General features: G+C 37.9%; 1 protein-coding gene across 5 annotated transcripts in view; it reads left to right on the forward strand.

Moving 5' to 3' along the window:
* Window positions 1-19,338, forward strand: part of LOC149249380 (uncharacterized) — a 257,420-nt gene that overhangs the window by 214,799 nt on the left and 23,283 nt on the right. The gene's annotated exons all lie outside the window — the stretch shown is intronic.

The following is a 19,338-nucleotide window of genomic DNA, read 5'->3' on the forward strand; positions in this document are numbered from 1 at the left end:
AACACTTTGGCCCCAACTAACGCTGTGGAATGAGAATCATCGTTTGAAAGTGAACAAAATGATGAAGAAGAAAGTGAAGATGAGGACGTTGATGAGCAAGCAAATATTGTTGAATCCCGCGCCTTCAATATTATGTTAGGTGGCACATACAATCAATCTTTGATCAATGAAGTAACCCTCAAAGAAGAAAATGATGAGCCTATCCTCAATGTTGACGATAGTGGGAGATTGAAGGGAATCCAATACTCAAGAAAGAATGACAAAAACACTTTCGCTAGTTCTGAAGGACCTAACAAAAAGGAATCTCTTCCTAAGCAAGCTCCCCCAAAGAAACCTCCTCCAAAAGAGCCTACCAAAAAGGATCCTCCCAAGACGGACAATACCAAAAAGGATCTTCCAAAGGATGAGCCTAAACACAAAGGTAAAGATAAAGAGGTCAAGCTTGATATTGATGTGGGCACTGCTATAGGAAAGATGACCATGCAAGTTCCCTTAAAGGAGCTAGTAAAACTCCCGCAGCAAAAATGGCAAGCAAAGAAAGCCTTAGGGTTTGAAGAAGAGGACACACCAATCACATTAGAAAATATACACCTTTCCAATACTAACCTTGGTCATGAGCCATTTTTGCTCACCTTAGCTATTAATAACTTGCTATTGCATAATTGTAGGTTAGATTTTGGGGCTTCTACAAATATCATGCCTTTAAAAGTCATGAAGCAACTCAATATTAACATCACTCGTAGGTACAATAATGTATGTGGTTTCAACTCCCAACCTTTTGAAGTGGAGGGCCTCATAAAAGATCTCAAGGTGTCATTAGCTATGAACCCTGATATTTCATTGCTCATGGATGTTGTGTTCATAGAATATATTTTTATTCCTTGTTGATTTTTATGGCCTAATAAAGCATGGGTGATCATAAGACACCACAAAAACTTATTGCCCAGTGTGCTTAGTCTTTGATGTGTAGGCAACAGGTCTACGGTCCCAAGAGATTGTTGGTGTTCTCATGACATCCCCGTTTGAGTAAGTTTGTGAACTCTATTGAGAGATCATGTCCCAGTTGGAGCCAAATGTTACCCACCACCCATGGATGACACTAATAGGAGAAAATTTTCTCCTACATAATCTTAAATCGACAACCAACAACCCCTTGCAGCCACTAGATAGCTCGATGTGCCGTCATCTCTGCAACTTGAGCCAGCCATTATGCACTCTCGCCCATCTATCATGATTGTATCTTTGAAGGTGGGCCTTCCAACCTTGAAGGTATGGCTTTCATTATGTAGTTGGGTATTTTTGCTTACTTATCATGGACACTTTTGGGCATGGATTAGTGGGGGGATTCAGCAGAAAGAATGGGCTTGGTCTGTACTCTTGTCCCCTTGTCCAACTTGGTGGTTAACCTTGTATCCTAGTCCTGTGGGATCTCCTCTATTGGCTACTAGCTTTAGGAGTGGCACTACATGGGAAACATCGATTTTGGTTGTGTGTTCCCACTTCCCGACATCACATACATCACTCTCCTCTGCTCATTGTAACCCCTTTTCACATATTTCTCATCTGGGTCCACATTTGTCCATTGGGTCCACAAGGAGTTATCCTCCCCCTCCCCTTGTCCACACTTTGGGTCGGGTCCAGAATGATGTCCCAAAGGTTGATGTAGCTAAAAAGAAAGTTAAAAGTGTAATTTGGCCTCTTACAACAAGAAATGTACCATAAAATGCAAAATATGGTTGAGACATAAAAATTTAGCACATGGGAAAAATCCAAGCATGAGCTCTACCTCTTATCATGGCCATCACCCTAGTTCCCAAGGCCTCTAAATGAGCCCCTTGCATCATTACGAAACCCATTATTGTCCCAACCCCTTGTGGGCAATGAACTGTTCGACTGTAAAGGGATATTCACTGCTATATCATTCACATCATGCTCTCATTCCTTGGAGCCCCGTGCTATAAAAAGAAAAATCAATAAAAGACAAAAGACATATGAAAAAGGTGGGAAAAAAAAGGTCGGGGTAACTCATGTGCCACGATTTCTCCCTCCTACATCTATACACCCATGTGTGGGCCTCCCTCATTATAGCTACCCTTGTACCATGTCATGTGGCTTGGAGCTTTCCCTTGCTACCCCACTTTGTTCCACCATTATTTCACATGACACCTGCCATTTGTCGAATGTACCATGGACATATCACTCCCTTAGAAGTTGAAACCACCTAATAGGGTCCTTGATTAACCTCCCTCTTGAACCTGGGGACACTTGTACATTCTAAAGCCCATTATGGAAGGGCATGCCACTATGAAGTGCCCACTTGGTTCCATGATTTGTAAGCTCATTTGCTCAATTGCACTAATGAATTGTTGTACTGGAAGGCGAGGAGACACATTGGATCTTATACAGGATTTCAGATGGGTCTTCATCTTGGGGTTTGGTCTCCCTATACGGGGTCCAAGCCCTCGAGAGGGTCATATTGGCATTTGTAGGGTGTGTGTTGAGAGCCATGGGCCTCCACTATAGAAGAGAGTAGATAGCCATGCCATGGGATCCTTAAGCACCATTCATTGCTCAATCATGTTTGAATTATTTGATGATGATGATGCCTAACCGGCTACACACTTGCCCCACACACTTGGCAGTTGATCCAGGTCCCATATGGGGTTGTCTAACCATGGGAGACAAGGGAGGGCTTGCATGATTGTTCCAACCCTTGTAGATGGGATACATACTTATTTGATTCAGTTAGAGACCCATGAGGATGATTTTGTGCCCCCATAGCCACTTGGGAGCACCACATGTCATTTGCTTGGAGATTAAGGGGCCAACCCCTTCATCATTGTTATTGGAGCCTTCCTATTAGTTATCGCACATGAGGGACTTCACTAGGCCTTCCAACGACCCTCCTAGCTATTGTATTATCATTTTGGCGCTCTTGAGAGGCTTATTTTTCATATTATGGAGTTATTTAGTGGGCTTGTCACCAAAAGAATGTTATTTTGCACATTATTTTTATTATAGGGGCATTATTAGGTATAATTAGGCTATTCAAACCCCTTAGAGGATCTTATAAATATAAGAGAGACATCCTCTCTCATTCACGATCACTTGGATTTGTATCTCTTTGGAGAAAAGAACTTGGACCTGCTACTGTTGGACGAATTGGATGTTATTTGATGCATTTTGATGTTTGGAAGATTGTTATCTTATCTTGGAGCTTCATTCTTGCAATTCTAATGGATGGATATAATCTCTTTGTCTTGTAAGTGCTCTTTTATGCGAAATTTTTCATGTTTATTGTCTAATGTATGGAACATTATGCTATGGTTATTTTTGTGCCCTAATTATTGATGCGAAACTCATAAACACTTGGTAATATTGGCTCATTGCATATGTTATTCATCTTGACAAAAAGATCGAACTATTCCTAAGGGTGGGTTGACACCTTACACCTTGAAACTCCATTAACTTGCAAGTCGAAGTATAAATCCTTGTTGTGACCTTGTAGCTGCTTCTCTAGGGCATGCAAAGTTGCAACTAGGCTCCTTGGAAGAGCGAAAATCCTAAATCAAAATCACTTTGACTCCATTCTCCACAATTGGCTAGGCATTGGTCTCAAGTCCTTGGTGATCACCCTAAATTTTCCTTCTTTCCACAATTTTTCTGCCCTAACCCTAGACGACCAAGCTAGGGCATCCAACGAATTCCATTAGAGCCATCATCTTGCTCAATGAGTTGGCTAGGAACTGCATTGGGGTGTCCTCCACATGCCCTCCAAATTTGAAGTCAATCCCATAGTCGGTTTGTGAGATACACCAAGCCCTAGCTCCAAAACTATTTGGTTCTTGGTCCTTCTAGGTTAGCGGCCTTCAAAGGGATCTATTTTGCTAGAAAACTCAAAGGAAGTTCACTTATTGTTGATCCCTTTTTCTCCCTTGCTTGGCCTAGACCTTTTGTTTGAAGATTCACTCGAAACTAGTGTTGCACGAAGCGGGGATGAAACAAGGATGTTTTTTGGAAGCGGGGACGCAGAAGCGTCATTTTCCAAAAATCTAGGAAGCGAAGCATCTCGGAAGCGTCTACTATATATATATATTTTTATTTTTTTGCATTTATATTAAAAAAACATCCAAAATACCAAATTAGTTGTAGAAGACATGAAAACATGCATATTTTTACATAAATCAAGATAGATATGGCATCCATTGTACTTCAATGATTAATCATTCCAGCATCAACCATCTACAATCTAGATTCCTCTTCTCTTGTCTAGCCTTTGCCTCTACTTCAATTCTATAGGGATTTTAGTCAACATTACCTAATTTTGATCAAACAGCTTAATCCAAGCCTTATAATATGGTAGAGAAAGCTTAACATGCCTGATCAATGATTTTGACTTGAGTGAAGGGTACATAATTGCTAAGGCCATGACAAAGGAGTTCAACAATCAATAACACCAACACTGGGGGGGTACATATAGGTCTTGTTGCTCTTGATTAAATGGCAATCACATGCCCTCATACATGATATAATCCAATGAAACGCCACAATCCCATTGATCTTGAAAACTGTTAAGTCTGTTGAATTTTGAATGGGATATGAAATTCTGTTTTCTCCATATGAAGTCCGATGAGGTTGGAATCACTCTCAAACATCTTGAGTCATTTCATGGTAATGTTAAAAATTTAAGTAAAAGGATGGAAATGAAAGATAAAGGAGAATGTCACTTTTACTTTAAGAATTTAACATTACTATTAGGGAGTGCCTTGGGAATATTCGGAAAGTGTAGTTCCTCACAGAACAGTTCGAAATTTCCAAAAACAAAAAAAGCCCCGCAGAACCGTCCACCTTCTCTCGGATCCGCTCGCGATCTGCGGTGGATACATGCTCGAATCTCCACAGATCCGCACCCGATCCTTTCTGGATCCGCGAATTGGGAAATAGGAACTACGGATCGGCAGTAGGAGCCGCGGATCGAGGCCTCATGAATCCATTTCTGCAGGAACCGCCAAAAACAAAACGATTCGCGGATCTGATTTTCCGATCCGCTGTTACGCCGATGGATCGGTGGCGGATCTGTACAGGATGCAGATCTGCCTTTGGATCCTTGGGGGGGGGACGGTTCCTGCAACACTGCTCGAAACCATAGGCTTTTCTTGGGTCCTCTTGGGCTTCTTTGTGGTCCCATATCTCCATCATTATGTTGGAAAACTAGTTAGGGAAGCTTATTAAATTATGTTTTCCATACATGACATTTATTTGTGATTATGCTCTTTATTATGTGTGTATTTTTTTATCATCAAATAAATGCCAAACAAACAAAGATCACAAGAACACAAGATGTAGGCATCATGCCAGGGAAAAACCCCTCCAACAGGGGAAAACCCGCAAGAACTTCTCTTCTTATCAACTTCAAATGAGACTTCCAAGACCATAGACTCAAGACCAACACACCATGACCAGGCCAGCCACCCAACCAAGAGATTTGCTTCTCCAACAAAGTTTGTTGCTAGCTTCTACACAATTTGGTCCTATGGAAACCCTAAGATCATAGAAAATTCGCACAACAAAGCATATCCAAGGTGAATGACATCCTCCCACTTCTTCGCTGAACTTCTTCCCCTTTTGTCAAGCCTTTTGCACTTCTTTTCTTGCCTTATATCAGATCAGATGTATGTACTTCGATGTGTGTCTAATGGAGGTCGAATTCCTTCATATATATAGGCTTCTTGTGGATTGGAAGGGCCTCTTCTAGACCGACTTGATTATTGGTGGACTCTTAGACACTTCTTTACATAAAATAATTTTTTCTTTCTTGATTACATGTGCCCAAAGGGTCTTACACATCATGACTTTGACTTTCTCAAAATAAAATCCCTAAAGCACTCAATGGGTGCTTTGACCTATTGACCAATGACCCCACCATGAAATCCATGCTTTAAGAAGTCAATTTTCTTTTACAATAAAAATCCTTTTTCTTTTCTTTTGACAATACATTATGAAATGACACAAATGAAAATTATGAAAACCGAAACTAGTTACAATTTCTAACACATTCCTTATCTCACAAGGCCACTTAGAAACCTTGCTTCTAAAGGAATCTTAGGTCTAGGGCATCCCTCATTATGGAATACCCCTAATCCCTAGGTCTAAGCCTCTCTTGAGCCTTTCTTAGAGATCCCTTCACCTTGCTTCTAAAGCAAGCAAGCCCTATTATTTGAGTTTCTCTTGTGAATGGCCCCTAGAAATCACTACCTATTCTATCATTGATTCATCATTCCTAGTGATTTCCTTCTACTGGGACTCCTCCCATCGGTGAAAGTCCGTAAAGAGTAGGGGACATTGACTAAGGTGACAGTGGGTCCTTGTCTCGTTGTTGCCACTTGATCTAGTAGTAGTCCCTTTGGAACCCCTCCTAGGACCCTTGCTAAATTGAATGGTAACAAGTCCTAGATACTATAGTGATATATTGTGACAACAAGAGTGGGATATGATTGGCAGAGAATCCTATATTCATGACAAGTCTAAGCATATTGAGATCAGGTATCACTATATATGAGACATGGTGCAGAGAAGAGCCGTGAGATTCCATCATATTTCAGTTGATGAACAGATAATAGACATACTCACCAAGGCTTTGAAAGGGAAGTTCTTGGTCTTTAGAGAGTAGCGTGGACTGATGGATGTGACCCTCTTGGGTAAGGGTCCCAACTGATCGAGAACACTTAGCTTAGCTCGTCCCCCCTGGTGAGCTCATCGGGTGACGAATGGAGCAGTAAGGGCCCCTGGGGTTGAGGGAAATTTGGACAATAGGATAGGCTATGATCCTTACCCCTGTGGTAAGTTGATCTCTCCTATTTTCATTGTAGGGTGTGGGTATCCCCCCTACCATCAAGTTTGGGACTTGGCAGAGTATACCCTAGTTGGCATCCTACCCACAAGTTGGGCTTGTTGGGATTGGTCCTCCCCATTTGGCCAATGGGTTGAGGTGACTTGAGATAGGGTGTGATCCTTACTCGGCCTAGTAAGTCAATCTCGCTCAAGTCTTGGGATGCAGGTGTTCTACCACTTGACTCTTGAGGGTCTAGATGGAGGATCAGTGAACAATAGGACAGAGTGTGATCCTTAAGTCAATCTTGCCTATTGTCACCAAATGATAGGACAAAGTGTGATCCTTAAGTCGATCTCACCTATTATCATAGGTCAATAGGATAGAGTGTGATCCTTGCCTATTGTCCTTGAGAGAGGGTGGTAGCTTAACCTCCCCTATGATGTCAAACTTTTCTTCTTTTAGATTCGAGAGTGTTTAGCAAATGAATAGAGATGAGCAAAGATGACACTTGACTTGATAATAACGAGACATTTGAGATGAGACATATATTGCAGTCAGAAATTTTTCCCTAGCTGAGAGGGGGTGTTAATTTGGCAGCCCAAGGACAAAGTCCCTCCTTTGGACAACCTTCCTCATCCAGAGAAGACTCTCATTGCCCTTGGAAGAATTTAATTTGGTTAAGGAAAAATATATTTTTAATGTACAAACCCATATGTGCACAAAAGTTTAGGTTAGATTTAAAGATAAATTAGGCCTCCTCCAATGCCTATAAATATAGCTCAATGGCACCTCATTTGGGCAGACATCTCACACATCTTCTTCTTCTTCTTCTTCTTTGGAGGTTCGTACAATCTGAAATTGCATGTCATCTTTTCACACATGCGAGTAGGAGAAAGAGAATTTCAGGAGGGTCGAAATCTATCTTGGATCAACCTTTGACCAACGTTGACTTTTTGGAGTGTGGGCATAGTTTGACTTGGTTTGACTTAACATTTTGGACTATTTTTGGAGGTTACATTCTTTGGCACAAAGTTCAAGGTTTTTTGGACACTTTGGCTGCAATTGACCACATGTTTGACCGTGGAATTTCTCTTTGTTGACTAGGTTTGACCAAGTTATTTGGGATTGTTTTGACTAGCATTTGAGGCTGCATTCCTAAGCAATTGACCAAGCTCTTTTGGAGGAGTTTGACTATTGACTTTTGGACTGGTTAGGGCATCTTGTTTGTTGTTGACTTTGACCAGAATTGCAGATTTGACAGTTTGACCAGATTTGACTTTTGGGCTCATCTCTTGGAGTTTGGATATTGATTTGTTGGAAAGTCAAAGTTGTTGACCTTTGACTCTTGGTTGATGAATTGGATCATTGTAATCTCTCTGCTGAACATTTTATGACAATCTAATAAGAAGAATTTGAAAGGGATTTCCCCCTTGTTAGGATTTTACCTGGTCTTTGACCAAATTGGGTTGTTATTTCTCTTGGTTGTCTTCTACTATCACTGCATTTACTGTTCTATCTTCAATTTCTATTTATCATTGGAACAACATAGAACAGTGGAAAATTAACATTATGGAGGGAGATAATACCTCTACTTACAGAGATATGCTACAACATTAAGAGCATAGATCAGACCATAAGCATAATGTTGGCTTATATATATGAGGTACACCTTCTTGAGTAAACTTGCAAAGAGACATCATCACTTTTGTTATGGATAGGGATTTCTTACTGCCATCAAGGTCACAACCATACATAGGGTTACAAAACTATATCAAATTGACTGTCATTCATCATGTCATAAGGTCACTATATATCACAAGTACTGTCACAACTGTCATAGAGGCACTGTCACTTAACATCGTCATACTGCCATATCAAGGTTACTCTGCCATATATTACTGTCTTGAATATCATTGTCAACACTATAAGGACAAGGTCACTGTCATCATTTCTCATCACTACCATAAGAATAGAGTCACTCCCTCAATCTCGCATCAATACATAGAATAAAGTCACAGGCTTCTTCGCTTTAGTACAAAGATTATACTTACAGGTTTTTTTCTGTATAAAACAGAGATTAACCTTATAGGCTTCTTCGTATCACAGAGATTAAGGTTTGTCTTTGCATTACAAAGATTAGGGACTTTGGTTTCTTCGCATAACTGATTTTCTTTCATCATGGAGATTAAGGTCACTGACAAAGGTTAGTCTTTTTGCATCACAAATGTTGGATTTCTTTGTATGAATAGAGAATAATCTTCTCGCATTTTGGAGAGATTCGTCTTCTCTTCTTCATATCAACAAAGATTAAGGCTTCTCGTATTAACAGAGATAAAGGAATTAGCATCCATAGTGAAATACAATACGAGCCACAGAGAATATATAATGCGAGCCAATGGGCTTTGCATTTTTCGACTGACAATCTTGAATCATCAACGAAATTAGAACCAAAAACTTGGAGTAACTTAGATAAAATTATAGAAGAGGGATAAAACCTTCCAGAAGAGCTCAAATGAGACACAGAGGGCTCGGTCTTCCACAAATAAAGTCATCCTCTACCACTACTCTTGGATTAGCTTGCGCTCTGATTCCATGCGATCTATTTTCTTTTCAATTCAGTATTCACCGAGTGGCAAGGCTGGTTCATTACTGATCAAGTTCAACGTATCAACCTTCCAACGTAACCGAACTATAATCCGTCCGCGAATTATATTACTGTTGATGTTGTATTGTGTCTATAATGGTCCCATTTACAAAGTTCTTTTGCCACTCTAGATACATTTCTCTTTTTGATAGGTTGATATGAATGGGAAATTGACGATATACAGACTGGGAGTAAGGTTCGATGAAAGATCATTATGGAGGATAACCAGATAGACTTACATACAAAATATTACGTGGTAAATTTTCAACGCACCCTTTTTGATATTCAAACCGGTGTTGGACATAACATCCGTCATGATGAAACCTAAATTCGAGCCAAGACCAATTTTGAATCAAAATCTAAACAAAGAACCAACTGTTCCAAAGTTAGTCCATTGGCATTGCTCCAGGTACAATTACTCAGGCCTCGTTTCACAGAGAGAAGAGAGTTTGGGAGCCTTCTCAATTCAATATAGCCTTACACGGATTCAACACAGATTTTGCACTTTCAGGTCCACATTATCCTCAAGAGCACAAAAAAATTCATGGCTTTTCTTGTTTGTGTTTTCATACATGACTTAAAATGTATGCCAACATTGAATGGAACTTCATCTCCTTGCTAACTGCTCTTAGATCTTCAATTTTCCCAGCTATGCTACTATGTTGATTTTCTAGGACACGAGCTAGAATTAAGTTTTTCTTCAACAAATAATTACTTTAATGATCAATTAAACATTAGTTTCACATGGTATTAAATTCAATATAATTTAGGCAGTTATATTGAAGAAAAACATCAACTAATAAATATGAAACAATAGTAAAATAACCATAAAACAATGAGACAAGAGACACAGAAATTAGGCCTGAGGCTAGGGCAAAACCCACAAGGGGAAAACCCATAAATGATTTCCTTATGAGAGAGAGAGTTCCAGTTTTATCAATACAACAGACATAACCATAACAGGATAATAGCCAAACCAGTAATCAAGATCCATTTCAAAAAACAAGTTCCTAAAATTTCGCCCCTGTCTAGAATTTCGACCTCTTGAAATTTTGGCCCTCCTGTAATTTCGCTGGATCAGAGATGCATGAGACAAAATTGATGTGTCCAAAGGAGGAGAAATAGTCTCCTTTATATAGCCTTCAAAGTGGGGGTTGAATGGGTGCCTCTTAGGGGCCTAACCACCCTAAATCATCATGAGGCTGACTTGAAATAAATTTGGAGGCAAAATAAAAAATTTGAATTTCCAATTCCTTTTTTAAAATGAAAATACTAACCATGGCTACCATATTTTCCAACAATAGCAGATATTCTCAGTCTCACCAAACCTCTAGTTAAGGGAAGTTTGTGTTTTACAAAGACAAGTTGGGGGTGGTGGAGAATCCCTTCCTTCCTAGGAGGGAGTGTTGATTTTGTAACCTAAGAAGGTCTTCTACATTGACATGGTGTCCTAGAATGTAGAAAATATTTGATTACCTCTTTAGGTGCTTGCTTGGTGGAATAAGTGATATTATGATTTCTTTTGTAAGGTTAACTTAGGAAAAGTACAATAATTAATATAATTAATTATTGTGGACTATTACGCTGACTTCGATATAATCTCAACACTTGATCTCAAGTGAGGATTAGGATTTAATCCTAGCCATTGTTAACTTAGGAGATTAGAGTTAGGGATTTTGGCTTAACGAAATTATAAAATAAGCCTAATGGAGAGGTGAAGACACACAATTGTGGAGGATGTTGAAAAACGTAACTAGGTTCGGTCTTCATAATTATGATTGTACTTGTATCAAAATATATTTCATGTTAAAGCAAAAAGAAGAAACATATTTTTTTATTATTATCATTATTTTTAGTCAAAGCATGTTCTTCATGCTTATAGGGTTTATTGAGTCAAAAGAAAATTTATTATGAGTCGTTGAGTCAAAGTCCCATTTGGACTTTTTAAAAGGAAAAGAAAAGAAAATTTTATTTGAGTCAATGGGTCAATATTGTCACCACAAGACCAAGTTAGCTCTCTAAATGGACAAGTCGGCCAACGCATAAGATGTGTTTCTTCATATGGTCGAACAACTATATATCGGCAACTGTGCTCCACATTTTGGCAACCAACTCGACTTCTTTGCTAAGAAGAAGAAGATAATTAGCGAATTCAAAGGAGAGAGGGAATGAAGTCAAAGGAGAGAGAAAGTTATGTTCTTTTACCTAATTTCTGCTCACGCATGCAAGTTTTCTGAGGAAGTTTCTGTGGAATTGCCAGCCCGAAATTTCAGGGGCTGAAATTTTTGGAGATGACTAGATTTATGAGGTTTGACCAACGTTGACTTTTGTTGACCAGGATTTGTTGGAGATGGATTAAAGAAGGGTTGACTTAGGTCTATGTGGGAGTATTTGTCTTGGTCTTGGGCCTTGGATATCTCACTTTGATTTGATTCTATAAGAAGATTTTTTTTGTGTTTTCCCCCTTCTGGGGTTTTTATTTTTTTATCTTTATGTTCTTCTTTTATCTTTTAGTTCATCAAACAATTACCAAACAATAGCACAAAGACACCCAATATAGGTGGACAACCAGGGAAAAACCCCTATCTAGGTGAAAACCAACCAACAATTCTTCCTTCAAAAGTTTCACGAGATAATCCAAAACTCTTGACCTAGACAAAGACTTCCTCCACACCAAGTCAACCCTCTCTTCCTTGCAGATGATAACCCTTCAATAGCAACTTCGACTTAGTAGCATCAACTTGCAGTAGCAGCTTCGACCCAGCAACTGGCAGCAACAATAGTAGCAACAACAACTTCGACTAGACAAGAAAAACTTTGATCTTCCTAGGTACTCCACTCGAGTGAGGGATAGATGGCTCAAAACTTTGATTTTGATGTCTTCTTCCTTCTTTCCAAATTTCGCACCTTTTTCCAGCCTTTTTCTAGCTCTTTTCCAACTTCGCACCTTTTAGCTGCCTTGGCTTGTAATTCAAACTTGTGTGAGAGAGAATGCTCCAAATGAAATTGAACTGCTCTAATATATAAGCTTCTGGTGAGGTCAAATTACCCAGTTGAGGTCGACTTGGTCTTCTTAAGGCCAACTTGGTGTGGAGGGAACAAATAGCATATTTGACTCAATATTAATTCTTTTTACATGATTCAAAAGCCTAAGAAGTGTCTCTTTTAATGGAAAATGACTCTCATGACTCATAATAAATCCTAGAAGTCCTCAATGGGGACTTTGACCTAAAACATGATGACCCAAGCATGAATCCCATGCTTTAATAAGTCAATAATAATAATAATAATATTTTCTTCATTCTTTTGGTAAATATATTACATTGTGGATCAAATACATTTATGAAGACTGAACCTAGTTATATATTTCAACACTCCCTCTTAACTAGGGAGGTATTCATAATAACAAGGACAAGGAAGATCTCAAAACACATGAACCATGAAGAATTTAGTCACTGCAATGCCATGGAATAGATTCTTGACCAGAGCAATCTATCTAAGGACTTCCAACGGTTTAGGCACTCACGGTGCCTCAGACTAGATTCCTGACCAGGGAAATCTATCTGGGTGGGACTAAGATGGACTAAAGCTTTCGACCTCTCTAGGTACCATTAGGCTTACTTACTAACCATCAACCCAAGGATCCAGGTGCGTATCCAAGGTCAGAGCTCTATGACCAACGCCACCCTCCCTACTTTGGGATCTAGACATCAACACAAAGTGTCGGCCAGATGTCTTCCTAGGCAATGTGTCTTACACACAAAGCCTCAACACTCTCGATTATTCCAATCGGTAACAGATTGTCCCCGATCTATTTGATCGGTAGAAAAATTCTCTCGTGTAACCAACATGCTATCAAACCTCTGAGAGATTTACCTGTACAAACACAACCCCAATCAGTAACAAACTTTCAAATGTACATAAGTAAACACAAACCTTTGGGGTCTTCCAGACAACTGATGTTGCTTCTCAATTTATCATAGTAGGACTCTCAAACGAATCTTGACAGAAGATTCTTCGATCATAAATCTTTCATTCCTACTTCATATGTAGCAACATATTCTACAATTTGATCCTACTTTCCTTATCTTAACAACTTCTCAAAATGTACTCTCATTAGGGGATTTTTGAGGTCTAAAATGGGCCTCCTAAGAAAAATGTACAACCAAAATAAACTTTATAAGAACCAATAGGATTCAAGATGATGATGTCAACCATGGGGGATGATTCACCATTTTTGGAGTAAAAATGTATAAAGATTGAAAATAATAAAATAATAAAACTACTTTTTCAACTCGTATTTTCAACTTATCTCCTTGAGTTTTTACTCAAATTTTGAGCAGAAACATTCGTTAGATGCAGAATTTGATTCCTCATCCAAGGAGTACCCATGTTGCATACTTTCGATGGACCTTGCTACACGAAAAATGAGAAATATAGAAGATATTTTCAGTCTCACCAAATCTCTAGTTAACGGGAAGTTTGTGTTTTACAAAGACAAGTTGGGGGTGGTAAAGAATCCCTTCCTTCCTAGGAGGGAGTGTTGATTTTGTAGCCTAAGAAGGTCTTCTACATTGACATGGTGTCCTAGAATGTAGAAAATATTTGATTACCTCTTTAGGTGCTTGCTTGGTGGAATAAGTGATATTATGATTTCTTTCGTAAGGTTAACTTAGGAAAAATACAATAATTAATCTAATTAATGATTGTGGACTATTAGGTTACAATTCTAAGGATAAGTAATAAAATTATTGAAGTGCACACTTGATCTCAAGTGAGGATTAGGATTTAATCCTAGCCATTGTTCACTTACGAGATTAGAGTTAGGGATTTTGGCTTAACGAAATTATAAAATAAGCCTAATGGACAGGTGAAGACACACAATTGTAGAGGATGTTGAAAAATGTAACTAGGTTCAGTCTTCATAATTATGATTGTACTTGTATCAAAATATATTTCATGTTAAAGCAAAAAGAAGAAAAATATTTTTTTATTATTATCACTATTTTTAGTCAAAGCATGTTCTTCATGCTTATAGGGTTTATTTAGTCAAAAGAAAATTTATTATGAGTCGTTGAGTCAAAGTCGCATTTGGACTTTTTAAAAGGAAAAGAAAAGAAAATTTTATTTGAGTCAGTGGGTCAATATTGTCACCACCAGACCAAGTAAGCTCTCTAGATGGACAAGTCGGTCAGTGCATAAGATGTGTCTCTTCATATGGTCGAACAACTATATATTGGCAACTGTGCTCCACATTTTGGCAACCAACTTGACTTCTTTGCTAAGAAGAAGAAGATAACCAATGAAGTCAAAGGAGAGAGAAAGATGTTTCTTTCCCTAATTTCTGCTCACACGTGCAAGTTTTCTGAGGCAGTTTCTGTGGAATTGCAAGCCCAGAATTTTAGGGGCCGAAATTTTTGGAGATGACTAGATTTATGAGGTTTGACCAACGTTGACTTTTGTTGACCAGGATTTGTTGGAGATGGATTAAAGAAGGGTTGACATGGGTCTATGTGGGAGTATTTGTCTTGGTCTTGGGTTTTGGATATCTCACTTTGATTTGATTGTATAAGAAGATTGTTTTTGTGTTTTCCCCCTTCTGGGGTTTTTGCCATGGCTGTTAGAAAATCAGAAAGGCATAAATATTTTCTTATATAGATAATTACTTGTGATTATTTTATCTTTATGTTCTTTTATCTTTTAGTTCATCAAACAATTACCAAACAATAACACAAAGACACTAGATATAGGCGGACAACCAGGGAAAAACCCCTATCTAGGGGAAAACCCAACCAACAAGTCTTCCTTCAAAAGTTTCACGAGATAATCCAAGACCCTTGACCTAGACAAAGACTTCCTCCACACTAATTCAACCCTCTCTTCCTTGCAGATGATAACCCTTCAATAGCAGCTTCGACCCAGTAACTGGCAGCCACTTGCAGTAGCAACTTCGACCCAACAATTGGTAGCAACAAGAGTAGCAACAACAACTTCGACTAAACAAGAAAAACTTTGATCTTCCTAGATACTCCACTCGAGTGAGAGATAGATGGCTCAAAACTTTAATTTTGATGTCTTCTTCCTTCTTTCCAAATTTCGCACCTTTTTCTAGCTCTTTTCCAACTTTGCACCTTTTAACTGCCTTGGCTTGTAATTCAAACTTGTGTCAGAGAGAATGCTCCAAATGAAATCGAACTGCTCTAATATATAGGCTTCTAGTGAGGTCAAATTACCCAGTTGAGGCCGACTTGGTGTGGAGGGAACAAATAGCATATTTGACTCAATATTAATTCTTTTTACATGATTCAAAAGCCCAAGAAGTGTCTCTTTTAATGGAAAATGACTCTCATGACTCATAATAAATCCTAGAAGTCCTCAGTGAGGACTTTGGCCTAAAACATGATGACCCAAGCATGAAACCCATGCTCTAATAAGTCGATAATAATAATAAAAATATTTTTTTCATTCTTTTAGTAAATATATTACATTGTGGCTCAAATACATTTATGAAGACCAAACCTAGTTACATATTTCAACACTCCCTCTTAACTAGGGAGGTATTCATAATAACAAGTACAAGGAAGATCTCAAAACACATGAACCATGAAGAATTTAGTCACCACAATGCCATGGACTAGATCCTTGACCAGAGCAATCTATCTAAGGACTTCCAACGGTTTAGGCACTCACGATGCCACAGACTAGATTCCTGACCAGGGAAATCTATCTGGGTGGGACTAAGATGGACTAAAGCTTTCGACCTCTCTAGGTACCATCAGGTTTACTTGCTAACCATCAACCCAAGGATCCAGGTGTGTATTCGAGGTCAGAGCTCTATGACCAATGCCACCCTCCCTACTTTGGGGTCTAGACATCAACACAAAGTGTCTTCCAGATGTCTTCCCAGGCAATGCCTCAACACTCTCAATTATTCCAATTGGTAACATATTGTCGCCATCTGTTTGATCGGTAAAAAATTCTCGTGTAACCAACATGCTATCAAACCTTGAGAGATTTACCTGTACAAACACAACCCCAATCGCTAACAAACTTTCAAATGTACATAAGTAAACAAAAACCTTTGTGGTCTTCCAGACAACTGATGTTGCTTCTCAATTTATCACAGTAGGACTCTCAAATGAATCTTGACAAAAGATTCTTCAATCATAAATCTTTCTTTCCTACTTCATATGTAGCAACATATTCTACAATCTGATCTTGCTTTCCTTATCTTAACAACTTCTCAAAATGTACTCCCATTAGGGGATTTTTGAGGTCTAAAATGGGCCTCCTAGGAAAAATGTACAACCAAAATAAACTTTATAAGAACCAATAGGATTCAAGATGACGATGTGAACCATGGGGGATGATTCACCATTTTTGGAGTAAAAAAGTACAAAGGTTAAAATATAATAAAATAATAAAACTACTTTTTCAACTCGTATTTTCAACTTATCTCCTTGAGTTTTTACTCAAATTTCAATCAGGACTACTCGTTGGATGAAAAATTTAATTCCTCATCTAAGAAGTACCCATGTTGTATACTTTTGATGAAACCTACTACACGAAAAATGAGAAATACATGAAAAAACGTGATTGCAATCACGTTTTTCATGTATTTCTCATTTTTCGTGTAGCAAGGTCCATCGAAAGTATGCAACATGGGTACTCCTTGGATGAGGAATCAAATTCTACATCCAACGAATGTTTTTGTTCAAAATTTGAGTAAACCCATACTGAGATAAGTTGAAAATACGAGTTGAAAAAATAGTTTTGTCTTTTTTCCCTCTAAAATTTGATGATGTAATCTAATCTTATTTTATTATTTTATAATTTTCTTAGGAGGCCCATTTTAGACCTCAAAAATCCCCTAATGCTAATTTCTTCTTTTAAGGTGTCCATCAAGACTATAATATCCCTCCCTCTTAACTAGGGAGACTTCTTTTATCTAGGCTCCCTCTTAACTTAGGGAGGTCAACTTCCATCCTTCTTATCAGAGTTATCATGACCATCATCATTCATATAACTTTCTTCATCATGCTTATCATATAAACTTTATTTAAGAACATCTTCACCATCTTGAAGATTATGTACCTACACAACTTAGATGGCAAGTACAACCAAATCTATAGAAGCATGAAGTTAACCATATTAGAATTATATAATAATGGAAGCATTCGACATTAGACATCAAATACCTAAACTTAGTTAGGTTCACAAACAACAAGAAACACATACTTTTGTACTTCAACTACATGCCAGGGTTTTGTCATAAACCCTAGGTTTCATCACCAAGACTTCTAGCAAATCAAGATAACAACCTTCATTATATCTAGGGCTTTAATATTTCTTCCAGAGGTATGACATACCCTACTACAATATATTGCAAACCCTAGAAGCAATTCAAACAAATATAGTTCTACAATGCATCTAACAACTTTAGAACTCATATGTTAGACTTCCACTAGGATTTAGTGCAAGATCCTAGATTTCATACATGAGCCATTAAGCTCCAACAATCAAAACCAATCATAGCTCAAATTCAGATTTCAACAATCTTTCATAAATCTCAAATTATCACATTGTCATCATATATTAGAGATTTGAACTTCTACTAAGTTTTAGTTACAAAACCCTAGAATTCACAAACACTATCATCCTAGAGAATCAAACTTCGACTAGGGCTTAGTTCCAAAACATAGGACTCATGATCATCAACAATTAGGTCGACACACATATCTAGGATTTCATCATTATGCACAAGTATATCATAACATGTGCTAGTCAAACCCAATGACACAAATATCAATATTTTAAAGTTATACATATAACAAACTTTAACAGACTACGGTTTCGACCACACAAACACACATATACCTAGGATTTCATTTCTAGGTCATTATAAGGGTCTTGCTTATACTCCCTACCAAACCCTAATGATGTAGAGTTTCAATACATAACACAACAAACCATAATTTATCAATACTTCAAAGGTTTGGGATTTCAGACATTACCATTCAACCCTAACAAGTTAAGGTTTTCATAACCATACTAAAAGCCAAACATGACATCAAACATCAAAAATAACATTTTCTTAAACTTCACTAATAACCCTAAGTAGGCTAGGGTTCCACACATTATTATCAACAATCCCTTGAGTTAGGGTTTTTACAAAATACCTTTCTAGGGTTCCACAAGAATAATCAAATATATGGGGAGGGTAGATTTATCTAATGATGAATCACCCAATCAAGAATCTTTATGATTCAAGAGAGCTAGACACAATAATGTTAGTAATAGTTTATCAAGAATGAATATCATGAAGAGAGCAAAAACTTATAGTTTAAGGCATACCTTTGTTTCTTAACAAACCTTATAATTCCAATGCTTTGTCTTGTGAAGCCTTCTTCCATGTTCCTTGAGTATTCAACAAGCTTTTCCTAAACAAGGAAAATATGAATAGAGATGTGATTAGTATTTAATGTAAGCAAAACTAAAAATAAAAAGGTAATAAGATACTTATCTTTGGAAGTTGGTGAGGGCTCCCTCCAAGCTTGAGGAATACCTATAACCTTATAAAAACAAATCAAAAATAATTTTCCAAAATATGTTAAACCTACAAATACTAGAAATCAAAAAAAATGAAATAACTAAATCTTTAGAGCAAAGGACTTAGTAGTGTAAGTCCCTTATATCCAATTCTTCGACTTTATTCTTCTTTGGAGATCCTTCTTCAGAAACATTAGCTTGGTCCTTGTTCCTTTTCTTGTTCTTCGGATTGTCAGGACAGTCACTTCTATAGTGATCCATTTTATGACATTGGTAGCATTCTATTTTGGACATATCTACTTTCCTTCTTGGC

The sequence above is a fragment of the Pinus tabuliformis genome, chromosome 7, assembly GCF_031772625.1.
Source record: "Pinus tabuliformis cultivar Carrire ecotype Pingquan chromosome 7, CPIR1, whole genome shotgun sequence".
NCBI lineage: Eukaryota > Viridiplantae > Streptophyta > Pinopsida > Pinales > Pinaceae > Pinus > Pinus tabuliformis.